General features: G+C 39.7%; 1 long non-coding RNA gene across 2 annotated transcripts in view; it reads right to left on the bottom strand.

The window, feature by feature from the left end:
* LOC148001091 (uncharacterized) overlaps positions 1-11,511 on the bottom strand; it is an 84,171-nt gene extending 72,660 nt beyond the window's left edge. The window contains exons 1-2 of one of the 2 annotated variants that reach the window (XR_015638417.1): positions 11,142-11,511; positions 10,457-10,644 (exon numbers count right to left, since the gene is read on the bottom strand). This is a non-coding gene — a long non-coding RNA (uncharacterized LOC148001091). Of the gene's footprint in view, positions 1-9,143; positions 9,249-10,456; positions 10,645-11,141 lie in introns of those variants that run through there. The other variant, XR_015638418.1, reaches the window with a different exon arrangement.
* Positions 11,512-17,367: the final 5,856 nt, after the last annotated feature.

Genomic DNA, 17,367 nt, shown 5'->3' with positions numbered 1-17,367 from the left:
TCCTATCAATTGGTGAGAGTGGGGTGTTGAAGACTTTCACTATTAATGTATGGGGTTCAATGTACAATTTAACCTTTAGCAATGTTTCTTTTACAAATGAGGGTACCCTTGTGTTTGGAGTATAGATTTCAGAATTGAGATATCATTGGGATAACATTTTTCCTTTGATGGGTTCATGTCCTTTCTTGTCTCTTTTGATTAATTTTGGTTGAAAGTCTATTTTATTAGATGGCTACTCCAGCTTCCTTCTTGGTTTACTTGCTTGGAAAACCTTTCTCTAACCCTTTACTGCATGGCAATGTCTATCTTTATTGTTGAGACATGTTTCTTGGATGCAGTAGAATGATGGATGCTGTTATTGTATCCATTTTGTTACCCCGTGTCTTTTAATTAGGAAACTGAATCCATTGATGCTGAGAGATATCAACCAGTGATAGTTATTTCCTGTTATTTTGATGTTACTGGCATTAATTTGTGTAAGCATATGTGTGTGTGTGTGTGTGTGTGTGTGTGTGTGTGTGTGTGTGTGTGTGCTTTGCTTATTTTACTGGTATGGAATTACTTATTTTCTGTGTTTTCTTGGATGTAATTATCCTCCTTGGGTTGGAGTTTTCCTTCTACTATTTTCTGTAGGGCTGGATTTGTGGATAGATATTGTTTGAATTTTGCTTTACCTTGAAATACCTTGTTTGAGGCAGATGGAGGGAGGGAACTGGGGGTGAGGAGGAAAATTGGGGGTGTGTGTTAGGATCAGGTATGGGGAGGGACAGCAGGGAAGGCTGTATGGCCATGAAAATGAATTGAAATCTGCAACTGACAGGGGAGATGGGGGGGTCGTCGTCAGTGGTTTGAAAAGTTTAATTTTGAGACGCTGAAAAGGAGTTGACTTCAAACCCTGAAGAGAAGACATGTTTTCGATAGGTAAAAGTGAGGGGAAAAAAAGACAGGCCACAAAGGCAAAAGCATTGTGGGGTAATTGTCATAAGAGAGTAAAGTAAGCGAGCAGAGAACTGTGGAGAGAGCCTTTGTTAATAAAGAGCTAATGAAATGTCAAATACATAGAAGGGTAATCTAAATTTTAGCTTCCATTCATGGATAACATGGAAATTATGTATAGATGGTTCAGAGAATGTACCTGCTAACTGAAGTTATAAGTAAAAGAGGCAGCTTAAGCAATGGAAGATACAGGGAATTGTGTAGACATCTTCGTTCGTGTACCCATCAAAGAATATAACTGACAAAGTACAATAAACTATGCATTCTATGGGCTCCCCTATGCTTTTACGTAGTTCTTTGCTGGATCCAAGGCTATGTGACCGACTGAAAACTTGATGTCCAGAAAATGGAATGTTGCAGAGAGTAGAGCTGAACAGTAAGCTTGCCCTAGTTGTCCTGGGTCTCTGTATATGATGCAAGCAGGGCCAGCCTGTGCAAAGCCAGCTCTGAATAAGAAACGTACTTCTTTTGTATCTATTGACCTTTTTGTCACTGTGTTAATCCATTTGTCTAATATGAAGAAGTCCAGTGAGTTCTCTTTTACTGCAGGAGAAAATAGGTCTCAATAGAAACTGGAGAACTTTTAAAGCATAAGGCAATAAAATCACAAGGAAAGCATGTCTTAAATTCAAAATTAACATTTTGAGCCAGAGTTCTGCATTAGAACACATAATTCTTTGAGGTCTTTTTCTCCAATCTGATTGGTCGTGTGTTTCTTGCCAAATTTAATTCCTACAGTTCACCCAAATGAGCCATCGTGTCCAACTCATGACTGTTGTCAACTTCCCTTCCTAAAAATAATGCTAATCATTCTTTCACTGTTAAACTCTCTCCTCTGTGCCTCTACTTACCCAATTTGCCTCTAATACTGAGTTCATGGTCAGACTTTATGGAGAAAAAAAGATCTAATACCTTGTATCCTAATTTAAGAATAGTTTGTGGTTGGAGAGGTGACTTGGCAGCTAAGATCATTTGCTACTCTTACAGAAGATCTGAGTATGATCCCTAACACCCACACTAATCAACAACCCTCCCTAACTCCAGATTCACAGCACTATACACCCACGTGATGCACAAGTATACAAGCAGAGAAGATACTCATACAAAAAATAAAATAAATATTTTCAAAAAAACTTTTACATAGAAAATGTTTCAAAGGGGAGAAAAAAAACTCAAGAAGAGAGAAAATTCCTTGTGAGGCAACCAGAGCAGAATGAAGTAGCGAAAAGGGACCCTAGCAGTAGAACAATGTGACTACTGTGTTATCTGCTGTATCTAATGCATGAGAGTAATTAAGACTTCATGCCAGTTAACAAAACAATTGTCATAGGCCAAGGTACTAGTCCCTACTCTCAAACAAAGGGGTTTTCAGAAGCTCACTAATGCTTGCCCACCCACAACCGGCAGTGTAGGTAACTGTTCTGGAAGAGTCAAGACATGTTCAAAAAAGCAGTGTGATACTAGAACTCTTCCTCTAACTCTCAGGTGGGAATGTTTTTCTGACTTCAAGCTTGCCATACAACTTCAGTAGTGCTGGGTTTAGTGATGACACATTTGAGAGGCAATACAGAAGACTTCTATCCAGAGGTCCAAATTTTACTGAGTGTGTTAGTGTATCAGTATTCACCCTTCAGTAGACTATATACAGAAGTACAAATCATTATATAAAATCTTTTTTAGGCACTTTAATTGGTTCCTTTAGTTCCAACTAATTTTAAGGGAAGGCATTTCCAGATTTTTCTAGTTAGTGTTAGAGGTTGTTCCGTATTTAAGGCTAACTAAATGTGGATATCACCTATGTCCTTCCATGTATTCAAAAAAAAAAGAGTAGAGATGAAAGGTAGGCATATGAGAGGGAGGTCAGGAAGTCTTCTAGTTTCATAGTTTTGAGACCTTGGATTCCTGTAGTTAGTACTAGAAACATGACATAAAGGCAAAATTTTCTTCAACAAATGTATTATAGATTCATACGAATTTAGTAAGAGTTTAAATATTTACCATATTAGTTTCCTTTTACCTGGAAACCCTAGTCACCATCTGCTTCTGACTATGACTAGAGTATTTATTAGGGAATCATTAATAAAATACCTGTTATTCCAAACTTTCAGAATCTCCTACAAACTGCATGTTTAACCATGAAGGTAAATGTGAAGTTCTTTGTACCATGAAAGTCCAGATATAGTTTGCGATTTCTTTGGTGGGGGAGGTCAAATCCACCTTAAGATTATGAATACACATGATATGGGCATCAAGCTCTTTGAATTTAAGAACAAGTTTATCCTCTCTCCTCTGTAAGTGACATCACAATTATAGATCATGTTATTGTCATAGTTCAGGTCTTACTACTGTGAACAGACACCTTGACCAAGGCAACTCTGATAAAGACAACATTTAATTAAGGCTGGCTTGCAAGTTCAGAGGTTCAGTTCATTATCATCATGGTGGAAGCATGGCAGCACCCAGGCAGGCATGGCAATGGAGGAACTGAGAGATCTACATATTTATTTGAAGACCACTAGGAGAAGACTGGCTCCCTGGTAGCTAGGACAGGGGTCTTAAAGCCTACACCCACAGTTACACACCTACTCCAGCCAGGCCACACCTCCAAATAGCACTAGTCCTTAGGCCAAACATATTCAAACCACCACAGTCGTGGAATGTGATTTCACAGGATTATCATCAGTGGCTTTTGCTTACTGGTAAATGTTACAGAAACATTGGGGCACAAAATGATAGACGAATAAACTTCCTGCTGAATTTTTGATCAGTGCCATAGAAATAATGCCGCTCTGTGGGTTCCTTTTCCTGGCATTCATAACTCCCAGGCAGTAAGTATAACATGACACAGAAAGAAAACAAAACCAAAGAGAAGAGAAAAACGCGAAAAACAAAAACAACAACAACAACAACAATGACAGCAACAAAATTCTTGGTCTCTGATGCAATTAGAAGAAGACATGGAAGAGCTCTGTAACCTGAGGCACATTATGTATGGAAAGACTGCTAGGTAAGCAGAGGTCAGAAGGTTGTGTGGGCACACACTCAGAAATCAGACCTCATGTGATGATCTTCTAATGCCAAAGTGGGCATAATTCTTTCCGAAAGAACCTGCTTAGAGGTGAGAAAGTAATATGGTATTGGTATCAAAAGGAGGCATTGAGTTTGGCATTGCTTCTCAAGACACCAGGAGGTAGCAGGGAAAAGTGGGGAGGTGGATGTGTTAGAAGAGCAGTATAATCTTGTTTTAGGGCAGCTGTTGGTGAAGAAGGTTACAGAGAAGAGTCTTGGCACTACCCTGTAGATGACTACTGTGATTAACGGGAAAGAAAGAAGAGAAGCAACTTACACACACACACACACACACACACACACACACACACACACACACACACCATTAAGAGAAGTCCCCCTAATGCCTGGAATGTAGCCCTGACCCTGGACAGTTCCTATCACAAACATCAGCCTGGAAGAACTCGCCTGACTCTAACCAAATCTTATGTAAAAGCTTAACACAAAGTTTATACAAAGACACTATCAGGGTAAAAAGATGAAAAGGAGCGGGGAGTCGGGGAAGAACTGTCTTCAGAAGGACTTGCCATGGGACATATGATTAAGTTATGTGACATCAATATTTTAAAATCCCTAATGCTAATCCCAAACTCCAGGAGTTTGGATCTCAAATCAGAAAACATGGAGAAACAGACAAAGGCAGTGAAAGTATATAAAACATGAGCTGACGGAAGTAAGGGAAAAATAGAGGAGAAATGAAACAATCAGAGAGGAAGCTCACGTCGGCAAGCTCACGTCGGCATGGACCGGAGGAGAATGTTCACTGCTGAAGCCACAGCGTGTGGCACGGACTTCAAGATTTGATGAAATGTGAATGAACTGAAGTTAAAAGTGACTACGGAAATGAAAGACAGAAACCCTGGGTAAGAGGTACAACATATGCATAATTAGTGCCCCTCAGGACGGGCGCACAGAGAACAGAGAGATCATTACAGAAAGTAGCAGTAATTCGATACAATATTAGAAATTATGACAATACATACGTGCTAAAAATGAAGGCACTGCTGTCCACTGATAATTACATGACAAGGCATTTCAAATGAACATTAAATCTAAAATACAGAAATTATGATCTCGAGATCGATTGCTAAAGTTGTAAGCCCAACTGGTGACTAAACAGTTGAGGAGAGTTTGGAGGGAGGAGAGAGAGCAGAGGCGTGCTGTGCATATACGGAGTGCGTCTTCTCTCGCAACCTGCACTCTGACAACTCCGCTAAGGTTAATAAAACAAAGCAGGCCTAAGTATGTATAAGGTTATAAAGAACAGGAAAAGGAGCCATCAGGATTACTCATATGCAAAAGCCATTGCAACCAAACCTAATGGACTAAATTTGATCCCAGAGATCCACGTGATAGAAGGAAAAAACTTATGAAAGCTGTCCCCACCTCTGCACATATGCTTGGCAGTGCACGTGCCCTCTCCCACCCGCAAATGTGAAGTAAATGAAATTTTAAAAATTGTAGACTCTAGATAACCCAAAAACTGACAGTATAGCGAAGTAACAAGAGATAAAGGGAATTAATTTTTTCAGCCATCATTGCCTATAATTGATAATCAGTGATTAACACCTGAGGTGCCAGATTGGTTTATTCTATATAGGACTTAAAACAATGTTGACCCTGTAAAATGGTATCCTTCTCATTAAAATTATAAAAAAGCATTAAATAGAATCAAATATTAAATGATATTTTAAAAGAAAGTCTTTCAAACAACGGGAATAACAAAACACGTGACCGTGATTGGCTCTGGGAATGAAATAACCCAATCTGATCAGGCTGAGAAGAGGTGGCCAACACCAAGTCTCAAGAACCCTTAGATTATGAGAGGGTAGGAATCAACTTCAGAAATGGCATGGCTGCACCAAAGTCATGATAGAGGGAAGAAATCTCTGTGGCAATTTATGGGATGAAATTTATCTTATTTATGTGCTTGAGCTCATGGTACTAGGGAATATGTCCTATATCAATAAGATTACTGCAAACATGCTTAGGTAAGTTAAGGTAAAGCCATGTTGGATAAGGTTGTATTTGTGATCAAACATGACTAACACACTTCAAATAAGAGAGAAATTTAAGCACATAAACTCCATGTGAAAATGGACTCACACAGGGAGAATACCTTGTGACAAGAGACAGAGATTAGGGTGACAAGTCTGCAAACTAAGGGAGACCAGGGATTGGTTCCCAGGACCAACTATCAGAGCAAGAGACAAAGAAATGGTTTCCGTGAGCACAGCCCTCAAAATAACTCAGTTCCTGATTTCAGAACAGCAAGACTTATCTTCCATCTAATTCGTAGACCGTAGCTAGCATAAGAAAAAACAAAACCAAACAAACAAAAAACAAAAAAACAAAAACAAAACAAAACAAAACCCAAAACAAACAAAATAAAAAACCAATTCAAAGAGAGATCACTGTGAGACTTTAACATCAGTGTTGTTGAATAGGCTGTCGCCGAGGCTGGTTATGTCCATTCAGTTAGTAAATGCCACAAACGGCTGTGTACCTTTGCGGAAGACAGGCAAACAGGCACTGTCAACACTGGTAATGAGAGGTCCTTCTACTAGGAAGGCCCCAGAGTATTCCTCAGAGTATAAAATGGGAGAAATGAGGAAACATGGGGACAGCAAGCGATATGCAGACATAGCAGGATGACCCCGGGCTCCTGTTCCACTTGGCAGTTTACTTGGACTCTAAATAACAACACTTACAAGGCTGGAGGGCTAGAGAATACTTGTCCATACATTTTAACTCCAGACAAACGTGTGCTTTGCAAATTACAATAAAGAAAAAGTTATGAGGTATTGTTGGGAAATTGGTGTACTTACTGATTAATTTTTTTTTTTATTGCTTGTCAACCTTCTGTCTGACAGAAACAACCAGAGGGAGAAAAGGTTAGTGGAGCTTATTTTGTCCAAGAGGTTTTGGTCCGTCGTGGTAAAGGTAAGACATTCGTCATGTCACAAGCTACAGCCATGATTTTTTATCAGTTTTACACCTAAACACGACTCTTACAGACATGTTAACATGGATGAGGGTAGCATGAGAGTAACATGGATGAAGCCCAGCAGGCCTCAGCCCTACAGGAAGAACTACAACCAACTGAGGAATGTTGAGAGTAGAGCGGAAATAGTTTTCGCCAGGGAAGAATATAGTGACTGGTCATCCAATATGAAATGGAAGGCCCTGAAAACATCCATGCCAGGAATATTATATAGACTGATCACGTTGTGTTATGTATGGAGAGATCCCTAAATACACATCTGTATATATATATATATTATATATATATATATGTGTGTGTGTGTATGTGTATATGTGTATATGTATATGTGTATATATATGAATGTATGTATGTATGTATTAGAAGTAGAGATAGAATGAAGAGGCCATGCATTTGAAGAACAGTGGTGAATGGTGACAGGTTATTGGGAGGGTTTGAACTGACAAAAGGGAAAGAGGAAATGAAATGATTATAATATAACCTCAAAATACTTTAAATTACATAAAAAAAATATAAGTAGCAGAGAGAATGACTTGGTCTATGAAAGCAGGGCCACGGCCACCCAGGAAGCAAATGATACAGCCAGAATCAGGGATGATATAATCCTCAGAGTTCCACCCTAGCCATCTGCTCTCTTTATGCAGACTCCGGCTTCTTAAATCTCCACAGCCTCAAAAAAAAAAAAAAAAAAAAAAAAGACGGGGATCCAGAACTCAGAATATGAACCTGAGGGGAATCTCATATTCAAATTCAGTTGGATATAGTTCTCTTTTATGAAAAGTTATATATAAAGGAAAACAAAGAGAGTAATGGAAAGCTTATCAGGATGGGTCATCTGAAGGAAACCCAGGAAACCCAGAACTCCTCACTTCCTCTTAACACATTCCCAACCAAAGCTAAGTGAGCTTGGTTAGAATTTGATCCTTTTAACTAATGGACATACATCTGTGTGTCTCAAGATCGATAAAGTGTGAAACCATTCAGAAATATCATGATATATATGACTAGAAATAGAAATCCATGATATTTTTTCTAAAAAAATATTTTTATTCATATTACATTCTAAGAAGACTTAGATTTTTTCCCCCTACTATTGCCATCTCTTTCTGTAAAAATGCATTGTTTTTAGAATCTTAACTTTCCTCTCCTTCCATTGGGCATGGTAAATAAACTATGAGTTTCTTAAAATGGAAAGATACGCCAGATACAAAATCACTTATCCTACAATTTACGGAGATGATTTTTATTATATAGTGTATAGTCAAATAGTTTCTATGTGTTTCACTTGATGAATTTAGAGAAGAGTCGTAGGTCCAAGTTTTATGAACTGGCCTCCAGCCATTCCTTGTCTTGCTTTACCAACGTCTCCACATCAAAATAAACAATAGTGACCAGTGTCAGTGGGAGGGGCCGCCTATAAGCTGAGCGCTTTGCCCTGTTTGCATATATGAACAGGTGTTTCCATAATCCGAGCACATCTTTAGTCTTTGTTAATAGCAAAGCTAGTCCAACTAGGCTATTAGAATGATGTGACTCTGTTAGACATAGAAGGAACCCAGAATATGAAATGGAAGCTATTCTGAGCTTGATAATTAAGAAACAAGAGGAGCCATCTTGAAAGACATGGTTTGTGGTCACATTGTTCTGATTTGCACTGTATTCTATCTGAATCCCTATATGTTTTAAATAGGACTACAAAAAGCCAAAAAGGAACATTTACATCAGGAATGCCATGGGGCGACCTCCATGTGGAAACACTGCCCTATTTTCACTACTTTAGAAAATCTGCTCTTTACTGAAAAGACTTTGAGTCTATTAAAAGGTGATGAGAAGACGTAAGACAGACAAAGCTCAGTTTGTACAGATGTAAGAAGAAACCTGTCGATATTAAAGAGTAGAAGAGAAACAGTTCTTGCATTGCACTGTGTTTATGTTCAGTTCAGAGCTGTGAGCCACAAAAATAGCCATGTTCCTCTTGATAACCTTTTGATCTATGCCTTTTTTTCTCCTACCTTTTGGCTATTTTTCCATCAAGTATAGTTTTGATCTCTAGCTGTCGGAATCAGTTACTTACTCAGCTTCATTTGACTTCTTCTTATATGCAGCTTTTTTTAATCAATAGTGCACGTAGAAAGCATGTTTTTAGAACTGAGCTGAGCAGCCTTCCTATTGCAGATGTCTGTACAGAAATTGGGAATTTGCTGTCAGATTGTCCCTATTGATCATGCTTGTTTCTGTTTTGAACTAAGCATTAGAGATGTCTATGCTTTTATATATTCAATCAGTCTCCCCAGTCATGGTGGCATGAGATGGAAAGTCAGATGACAGAATTGATCTCAAACTTCTAAAAAAATCTTACACCAAAATAATACACATTCTAACACCAGGGCAGGGTAAAGCCAGATGTTTATGTAGTCTCTGACACAATTCGAGCAAACTGCCAAGAGTTCTAACTATACTTTTGTAACCTTCAATTGTTTCTGTGTTTTTGACCTTACTGAACAGCTGTTAAAGGAATTATTCTTTCATGCCTGGCAGTTTTGTTTTGTGACTATCTTAAAATTCCCCGTAAACAGAGATATAGTGATCTGCATGAACCCATTTCAGGAGAGTGAAGTCTGATGTTTTATTGCAGACACCGTATTTTATTGTATTGTCCTAGCTTCGGTTATCATCCACCTTTCTAAAGAGATTGTAAATGGAGTGCTATGCTGTTGTCAGTCATAAAATTATAACTCAGCGCACTTCCAAAGATACGCAGGTGTTTCTATGCATAGATTTTTTTTTTCTCCTGAAAGGGAAGAATGTTTTAACAGAACTATCATATGATTCTATATATTTATCATCCTCAGTTTTGTGAAGAAAAAGCTGAGAGGGCTCAGTGCAGCATCTTATCAGAGTATAGGAGATAAGTGCTGTAGTGATGACCTAAGGGATATAACAGCGGAAATGGTTTTTGGAACTCGTATGCATGGGAGGATTTCTAAGCCAGCGAATACAGTAGAAGTCTATGGCATTCTGGCTGCAGGTATTACTAGTAATAATCACGGTATGCTACTCTTTCAGAAAAGTGTAAGAACAAAATCTCAGCCAAGAATTTATTTGCCCTCAGAGTCCTCTCAAATGCAAGACCTTTTAAAAAATAAAAAAAAAAACCCTACTGACTTTAGAGATTCTTAGAAGTCATTTATCTTACCCCACTGTTCATGTAGTAAGAACATGACACCTCCTGCTAGATAATATAATTTTTTTTCAGAATAAGAGGCTTTTATGTGGAAATATATACTGACAAATCAACACCCATTCCCTCCCCCACTAGATTTTTTTTCTTTGCCCAGGACTTGCTTCTCAAACTCCCCTGGATCTGGACACCATTGCCTTACTTACCCATAAAAGCTTCCACATACTTGAAGACCGTTAAATTATCTCTGACTTCTCATTTAGAGGAGAAATAATTCTTGTTCTTTTAGTCTTCTCTCAAAGGTGCTAGCCTTCAAATCTTTTATCACTTTCATTGCTCGTCTTTGGAATCTCTCCAAGAATTTCACAGGCCTCTGAAGTTTTGGAACTCAGGACTAGGAAGTCAAGTTCGGACAAGTGAGAAGATGACCTCCAATTCGGCATAACACACACTGCCCACATTCCTGGAGCTTCGTGTTTGCTCTTGTGTACTACAGGTGATGTAAAGCAAACAGCTTGCTACTCCACACAACTCTTTGCTCATCTCTAACTTAAAAAAAAAATAGAGCCAGCTTTGCCTCTCTCAGAACTGTGTATCATACTTACCTTTTCCCTAACAAAATCAGACTAGGAAAAAAAAAGACCCAGAGTTACAAAGAAGGGAGCATATTTAGTGTACTCATAGAATAATAGCAAAGGTAATAAAAAGGAATCAAACCAGAGAAGCCTGTTCTATTACACAGAACAAAAGGAGGAGAGAACAAAAATGAAGGGCTGATATGATTTTTCCTTATCACTGCTATTATAAAGGTACCAGTAACAATTTTGCATGTCTGTTAGCACACCCCATTATATTCAATAAGACTGCATTTTAGGGTGGACCCCGTATTACCTAGGATATATGGATCAATAAGTGTCAATCATGGGGTACTAAGGTACTAAGGGGTAACTAAAAAGTTAACCCTATCTGTCTGACAAGAGGCATTTAGCAGCAGCCAGGACATAGCTCAGCAGTAGTTTATCTCGCATACGCAAAGCCCTCGGTTCATACACACAGTGCAGTCCGATTCAGGAAGCGTAGACCTGGTACAAGCCGAGGCTCAATTTTGGCCTGAGGAGCCCAGGGATGCATGGTGCTTCTGTTCACCTGGTTAAATAATTCCTGACTATCTGTTGTAATCTGAACCTTCTGCATGAGTGAGCTCCCTGGCTCTCCAGTTTCTCTCAACACTTCTCACTCACAGTTGACTCCTGCCAGCCCCGCCGCTCTGTCAATAAAATCCGCCTCAATCTGCCTGTTCCTTCTAGCTTAGTGGTCCTGCTGGTTGGGCCAGTCTTCTTCCACTTTCCCAAAGTTTAGTGCCAAGTGTGTGTGTGTGTGTGTGTGTGTGTGTGTGTGTGTGTGTGTGTGTGTGTGTGTTGGTAAGAGAGTGCATGTGAACATACATATATGTACATGTGAATTCATGTGAACATATGTATATGTACATGTGAATTCAGATATGACACACAGAAACCATGGTGGATTTATTGAGACATAGTCTTTCACTGGCATGAAACATGCTACCCTGACTGGCCATCCGGCAAAAGGGATCATCTGCCTGTCTCTATGTCTCCTGTCCTAGGATTACAAGTGTGAGCCACCATTCCTGTTTTTGTTTGTTTTAAGATGGGGTCTGGTAAGTCAAGTGACATCCTCGTGTTTGCAAGACAAGTGCATCTGAGCTATATTTGCAGCACAATTCAAATGTCTTCTCTGAAGTTCCCAGATTAATCCTTGTGATTTTTGGGGCATAGGTACCCTTATACCAAAAGTTAACCTAAAGTTTCCCTTTTATAGTTACCTTTCTTGATAGGTTGTAAGTCCATCAAGACACATTATTTTTTTAAAGAATTATTTATTTTATGTACGTGAGTACGCGGTTGTTGTTTTTAGACACACTGGAGGAGGACATCGAATCCCATCCCTGTGGTTGCTGGGATTTGAACTCAGGACCTCTGGAAGAGCAGCCAGTGCTCTTAACAGCTGAGCCCTCTCTCCAGTCCCAGCATCATCATGTTTTAATCATGCTTTTTGTAGTTTGCTTGAGATATGAACTTTAGCATTCTCTCATTAAACCACAAATATAATTGGGTGACTCATTTATTTCATATATTTTAATTATAATTCATCAGAGTTTATTATTTAATAATATTATTTATCGCTAATTTTAAATTTTGTGTTTATTCATTGACTCCAGAATTGCATATACTATATTTTTGGTATTTCATTTTTTTCTTTTTTCATCTTATTTTATTGGATATTTTATGTACTTACTTTTCAAATGTTATCCCCTTTCCATCCTCTCCCATTCTCCCTCCCCTTCTGCCCCTGCTTCTAGGAAGTGCTCCCACTCCCACCCACCCACTCCCACCTCAACATCCTGGCATTCCCCTACATAGGGGCATGGAGTCTTCACAGGACCAAGGGCTTCTCCTCCTATGGTGGCCAGACAATGCCATCCTCTGCTACATATATGGACAGAGTCATGGATTCCTCCACGCGGACTCTTTGGTTAGTAGTTTACTATCTTTACAATGAGGTTTTTTTTTCCTCCATTTGCCATGACCTAATTTTTAGGTTTCTTCCTCTGTATTTTCTTCTCAAATTTTCACTAATTATTATAATACATTTCAGTCACATCAACTTATTCTTGCCTTATATGTCGACACCAATTCTACTTAATCTCATATCATTTTGATTTAATGTTTTACTCCAGCATTCATTGCAGCAAAATATTGTGCTGAGGCGTACCCTGCATATCCAGGGCATACTACACATGTCCGTAATTTCTCACCTACGATGATTTGAGTGACTGTTGATGGTGGTTTTGATAGGGAATGCCCCGCACGGACTCCTATACTTGCACACTTGTTTCATTGACATGATTGGGGGAGGGGGGCGCTGTGGAACCTTTAGAAGGTGGAGTTTTGCTTCGGTAGGACACTGGAGGCAGGCTTTGAGAGTTTATGGTCTTGCCCCACTTCCGGCTTGCTCTCTTTGCTTCCTGTCTGTGATTTGAGCATGTTATTTGTTAGTTTTACTCTCTGAGCTTCTGCGGCCCTGCCTCCGGTACCATTAGGGACTTCCCGCTGGAACTGCCAAATGAACTTTCTTCTGTACTACACTTCATGGCCTTTTCTTAATAGCCACAAGAAAAAGTAATAGGACGTCACTGAAAGGATCGTGTATTAAATGCTTGGTCATCGGGATCTTACTACCAGGTGATGCTGGAATGTTTAAAAGGTAGGACCTAGTAGGAGGCCCCTAGGTCACGGAAGGTGTATACCTTCAACAAGAATTATGGTAAAACGGTCTCTTCATTCTTTTTGTTTTCTGACTCCTGAGGGAAGTGGTTCTGCTCCATTACGAGCTTCCCTCACAAAGTGTTTCCTCATTACCAGTTCAAGGCAATGAACTCGCTTGATTATTGTTTGGAACCTCCAAAACCAGGAGCCAATACAACCCTTTTATATGTTAGTTATATCAGGTGTTTCATCACACTAGTGCAAAAATGAACAAAATACCATCTAGATCATCCCCCGGCATCACTGGGTTCACAACTGTGCCTCTGCTCAGCTATTTTATACCCACTGAAAACTAAAATCCAAATGAGTTAACCCATCAAGGAAACCTGCGACCCTGGCAAACAGCAGCCAGATTCCCCTTGTTCCAATCCTGAGGACAAATGGGACCTATAGCCAGCATGCTCATTCATGGACTCCCACATGACCAGAGCCCTAGCTGTCCACAGCGGGAACTAGGGGGGGGGGGCAAAGCTTCTTGGGTTGGTGTTATTCCTTCCCAAGATTATGCTTATCTTCCATTACTGTTCAAGTGATCTGTTGCAAAACAATCTAGCAATAGGCAAACCCTTAACGGTTTCTGGGAAAACCAATGGCAGAAATATTTTAGTATCTTAGCATGCCAATTTACCTATTTCTTGTTGCATGTTCTTGCATTTCTTGCTGAGGTCACAACAACTCCCCCCCCCAGCCCCCACGCATACACCCTCAGTTCTTCATTCTCCTAGTTATCATTCAAGTCTTAACGTAAGTGGCATCTTTTGTGCATCCTCTCCAGACTTTCTACTTCTTCAAGATGAGTTTGACTACATCTTGTATACAGTTCTTTATACTTAGCATTATAACTATGTATCACTAAGGTTTGAGAATATTGACAATACATATCTGCTCATCATTCAATTTATATATCATATATTTCAGGGAAGATGCTTGTATGCATGGATATTTGAAAAGGAAGTAATAAAGTATTCTATTATTAATATACAGGTCTGTGTGATATATTAAACTATAAATATCCTTTGTCCCAAGATGAATCTAGATAGCACACTTGTTCTACACTGAGCAATCTAATAGGTTGTTCTTCCTGGGGTCATTTTAGAACAGTTAGCATACAAGATGTTTTTCTTTTATTTTCTCTTTTTCAGTTCTTACAAATACAGGGCCTCATACGGACCAGTCAGAGCTCTCTGAAGAATTCTACCTGCAGCCCAAGATTTATGCTCTTCTTCCTAGCTAAGCAGCAGACGAGATCCCGGAGGCGTCTGCAGGAGTCCTAGTGACCTGAAGGGAGGTCTGACGACCAAAGCTTGGAAGACTTGGTAGCTTAGGAAAAGAGACAAGCAGGGAGATATTTTCCTATCACTACGCGAAACACAGTGTGGATGCTGTGCAGATCCTTAAATGACCTAGTGTGACAGTCATACAAAGAGGACACACAGTTCCTTCCCTCATCTGCATTGTCCTGGTGTTCAGATGACAGAGAAGAAAGCAAGAGCACAAACCACGTGGCCTGGCAGAAAAGAGAGACAGTGATGTCTGGTAACATAAAGGCAGAGCTCTTCCAAGGGGACAGAAGCACTTGACTTTCTGTAACGAATCCTTTTGTGGCACCATCAACACCCAGTTGTGAGGAGGCCCAAGAAACCGAGTTCCCAGCTGATTCATAGTTACTGTGCATGAGTCTGACTTTGGTGGCCAGAAAGGAAGATAATATAAATAGTCCACCATTTTGAATACTCTTTAGCTGCATGACAAATAACGTGTACAGATACCGCCATTTTCCTTATTGAAACCAAATATGAACTGTTTGGGCTTAGGAATTCAAGTGTTATACTTAAACTAAAATGTCCACATATGATAATTCCCTTCAGGCATTTATAGTTGAGAATATAGAAATGTCTTCTTTCATGGTCTTTATTAATTGGTGGTTTTTAGTTTCTCATGTAAAACCATTTATCAGGCCGTATTTAATGCAAAAACTGTGCAGGTCCATTCAACTTATGAAAAGCTTATTTCTAGAGACCGCCCCACCTAGGGACCCATCCCATCTGCAGACACCAAACCCCCACACTATTGCTGAGGCCAAGAGCACTTGCTGGCAGGAGCCTATAAGGCTGTTCCCTGAGAGGCTCTACCAGAATCTGACCAATACAGATGTAGATACTCACAGCCAACCAACAGACTGAGCACAGGAACCCAAATGGAGGAGTTAGGGGAAGGAGTGAAGAAGCTGAAGGGGATTGCATCCCCATAGGAAGAACAATATCTACTAACCGGACCCCTCAAAGCTTCCAGAGACTAAACCACCAACCTGAGTACACAGGGAGGGACCCATGGCTCCAGCTGCTTATGTAGCAGAGGATGGCCTTATAGGGCATCAATGGGAGGGGAGGCCCTTGGTTCTGTGAAGACTTGATGACCCAGCATAGGGGAACGTTGGGATGGTGAGGTGGGAATGGGTGAATGGGTAGAGAAGCACCCTCACTGAGGCAAAGGGAAAGAGGGAGAAGGGAGATGGGATGAGGGGTTTGTGGAGGGGTAACTGAGAAGGGGGATCTCATTTGAAATGTAAACAAATGATGTTTATTTTAAAATAATTTCACGTAAAAAGAAAAGCTTATTTCTCAAAAGTATGTGAATTTAGTATCAATATTAAATTTTCAATAGTGTAAGGTAGTCTCACCTAATGGACTTTCTCTTTTTTTTTCCACTCAGGACACTAGCTACGATCCTGGCAAATTGGATAAAGAAGGGTCCATTTGGTGCTCCACAGACTTAAAGCCTTGAAGAACAGGGATTTCTCCAACTTCTCAGCCTTTTCTACTAAAATAGCCATTCTAGATTAATAGAGTATCTATTAAAACACATGCATTTTTGTTGCTATGTTTTTAAGCGTATCCATGTCAGGCTGCAGGAGTCAATACACACCAGGTGGATGTGGGGACCCCAGAGGTCAGAAACCATTAGACACCTTGGAACTAGAGTCACAGGATGTTGTGAGTCACCACATGAATCTGGGTGCTCTGCAGGAGAAGTCCGGGCTCTTAATAGCTGAGTCTTCAGCCTCAAAAGAGTACCTTAGTCACTCATGAACACATTGACCTTTGAGTATTTTTGTGAAACCTATTACATCACATTGGAAGCACTGGTCATACAGGTGAGGAGCTCTTATATTAGCAATTTGAAAATTCCAGTTTCTTAAGGCTTGCAGCATAAGTTAGGGTTTTGGTAAAAATAATTTGAGATATTTGACTACCATTGATAATATCTTTATTGGAACAAACATAACATTCTCATAATAAGTGGCTCGTTCCAGAAGCCCAAATGCATTTACATTTCTTAAAAGGCAAAAGAATATTTTAATCAGTTATTTTATTTAGCCAGCAGTTTTTTGCCAAAACTAAAAGCTATTGATTTTTACTGTAGCAATATTCTATATGTTCACAGTAGGAGAGGAGTTGTTGATTGGGAATTTTATTATTATTTGGTGTGTGAATTACTTTCATAGTTTTAACACTTTAGGATTTAGGATTCTGACTTAGATGGTGTCTGTTGGTATTAATAAAATGATAATTACTCAATGAAACAGCATGTGAACTTGCTTATGCTGTCCCACAAGCAAGGGTTCAGAGACCACAAGGCTGGTTACGCTCTTACTGGACAGGAAAAAATGGTCTGCCTCAGACTTGCACAGGCATGCACACAGCTCTCGTACAAACTGCCTCATATCCAAGAAGGACATGGTAAAGGGACAGAAGCTGACAGCCAGGGCA

Source organism: Rattus norvegicus, chromosome 15, assembly GCF_021556685.1.
Source record: "Rattus norvegicus strain SHRSP/BbbUtx chromosome 15, alternate assembly SHRSP_T2T, whole genome shotgun sequence".
NCBI classification, from domain to species: Eukaryota; Metazoa; Chordata; class Mammalia; order Rodentia; family Muridae; genus Rattus; species Rattus norvegicus.
Note: the sequence above shows the minus strand (reverse complement) of the source record. Positions and strands in the feature narration are given on the sequence as shown.